Source organism: Anoplopoma fimbria, chromosome 4 (genome assembly GCF_027596085.1).
Source record: "Anoplopoma fimbria isolate UVic2021 breed Golden Eagle Sablefish chromosome 4, Afim_UVic_2022, whole genome shotgun sequence".
In the NCBI taxonomy this organism is placed as follows: Eukaryota; Metazoa; Chordata; class Actinopteri; order Perciformes; family Anoplopomatidae; genus Anoplopoma; species Anoplopoma fimbria.
In genome coordinates this window covers 26,268,313-26,271,089 of record NC_072452.1, presented here as the reverse complement: position 1 = coordinate 26,271,089, position 2,777 = coordinate 26,268,313, and positions in this window count along the sequence as shown.

Genomic DNA, 2,777 nt, shown 5'->3' with positions numbered 1-2,777 from the left:
ACATTAAATAAACAAAATGAAACATTAAATAATGATAATAAAACATTAAATAAAGAAAATAAAACATTAAATAAAGATAATAGATGATATTGCAGCCTTCGTGGCATCAACTTAAGATCTTAAAAATAAGAACTTGAAAATATAAATATATACATATATATATATAAATATATTGTGTTTTATATGTATGAACAAATGTCTCAATAAAGTTATTGAATTAAAAAAAAAAAAAAAAAAAAAAAAAAAAAAAAAAAAAAAAAAAAAAATCTACCCAGCATGCAATGCGTTGTGATCGCCGGAACCTATTTCCCGGTCACCGGGATTCTACCGGGACGTCTCCACGGCTCCTCCTCTAGCTCCTATAGGAGGTTGACCGGTACCGGGTACCGTGAAAAACACCGGTAATCCGGCACACCGGTATACAGGAGGATGAGCCGTCCAGTGAAACATCCGTGAAAACATCATGACGTTACGTCACTGAACCGCTACTGTGACAAACACGAAACATTAAATAAAGATAATAAAACATTAAATAAAGAGAATAATAAAACATTAAATAAAGATAAATAAAACATTAAATAAAGAAAATGAAAATTAAATAAAGAAAATAAAATTAAATAAAGAAAATAAAACATTAAATAAAGAAAATAAAACATTAAATAAAGAAAATAAAACATTAAATAAAGAAAATAAAACATTAAATAAAGAAAATGAAAACATTAAATAAAGAAATAAAACATTAAATAAAGAAAATAAAAACATTAAATAAAGATAATAAAACATTAAATAAACAAAATGAAACATTAAATAAAGAAATAAAACATTAAATAAAGAAAATGAAACATTAAATAAAGAAAATGAAACATTAAATAAAGAAAATAAAACATTAAATAAAGAAAATGAAACATTAAATAAAGAGAATAAAACATCAAATAAAGAAAATGAAAAATTAAATAAAGATAATGAAACATTAAATAAAGAAAATAAAACATTAAATAAAGAAAATAAAACATTAAATAAAGAAAATAAAACATTAAATAAAGAAAATAAAACATTAAATAAAGAAAATGAAACATCAAATAAAGAAAATGAAACATTAAATAAAGAAAATGAAACATTAAATAAAGAAAATAAAACATTAAATAAAGATAATGAAACATTAAATAAAGAAAATGAAACATTAAATAAAGAAAATAAAGAAAGAAAATAAAACATTAAATAAAGGAAATGTCTTCGCAATGTTACGTAAATGAAAAAAGGCTGTCCTTGAGATTTGTTTTATATAAGAGTTAAAAGACAGATCCTGGTCAAAAATAACTCCAAGGTTCTTAACGGTAGTGCTGGATGCTAGAGCAATGCCATCTAGAGAAACTATATCGTTAGATAATTGAATTCGAAGGTGATCTGGGCCTAGTAGGATAACTTCTGTTTTTTCAGAGTTTAACATTAAAAAGTTACAGGTCATCCAGGTTTTTATGTCCGTAAGACATGCTTGAAGTCTAGAGAACTGGTTAGTTTCGTCTGGCTTAATTGATAGATATAACTGGGTATCATCTGCATAACAATGAAAGTTTACTGAGTGTTTTCTGATAATATTCCCCAAGGGAAGCATATATAAGGTAAATGAAATAGGTCCAAGAACAGACCCCTGTGGAACTCCTTGACTAACCCTGGTTTTCATCGAGCTTTCATTGTTTACATATACAAACTGAGATCGGTCTGATAAATACGACTTAAACCAGCTGAGTGCGGTTCCTTTAATGCCTATAAGATGCTCCAATCTCTGTAATAGGATTTGGTGATCAATGGTATCAAATGCAGCACTAAGGTCTAGCAATACAAGTACAGAGACAAGTCCTTTGTCTGAAGCTATTAGAAGGTCATTGGTCATTTTCACCAGTGCCGTCTCTGTGCTATGATTCACTCTAAATCCTGACTGAAAATCCTCAAATAAACTATTGTTATGCATAAAGTCACAGAGCTGATTTGCTACTGCTTTCTCAAGGATCTTAGAGAGGAACGGAAGGTTAGATATAGGTCTATAGTTAGCCAACACCTCTGGATCTAGAGTAGGTTTCTTAAGAAGAGGTTTAATTACAGCTAGTTTGAAGGCCTGTGGTACATGGCCCGTTAGTAAAGACAGATTGATAATTTCTAATAAGGAATTGCTAATTAAAGGTAAAACTTCCTTAAGCAGCCTAGTCGGAATCGGGTCTAAGAGACAGGTGGAAGGTTTAGACTTAGAAATAGTTAAAGTCAATTGTTGAAGGTCGATGGGAGAAAAGCCATCTAAATATATTTCAGGTTCTACAGCTGTGGATCGATCGGTACTGGTTGAGGGCAGTAGATTATACATTTTTTCTCTAATAGTTAGAATCTTATCATTAAAGAAGTTCATGAAGTCACTACTACTGAGGTTTATAGGAATACACGGCTCAACAGAGCTGTGACTCTCTGTCAGCCTGGCTACAGTGCTGAAGAGAACCCTAGGGTTGTTCTTATTTTTCTCTATTAATGCTGAGTAATAGGCTGCTCTAGCATTACGGAGTGCCTTCTTATATATTTTAAGACTGTCTCGCCAGACTAACCGCGCTTCATCCACATTGGTGGAACGCCATATCCTTTCAAGTTTTCGCGATATTTGCTTTAAATCGCGGGTTTGAGGATTATACCATGGAGCAAACCTCCTTTCTTTTATTAGCTTCTTTTTTAGAGGAGCTATAGAGTCTAGTGTCATTCGCAGTGAGCATGCAGCACTATCAACAAGATGGTCAATC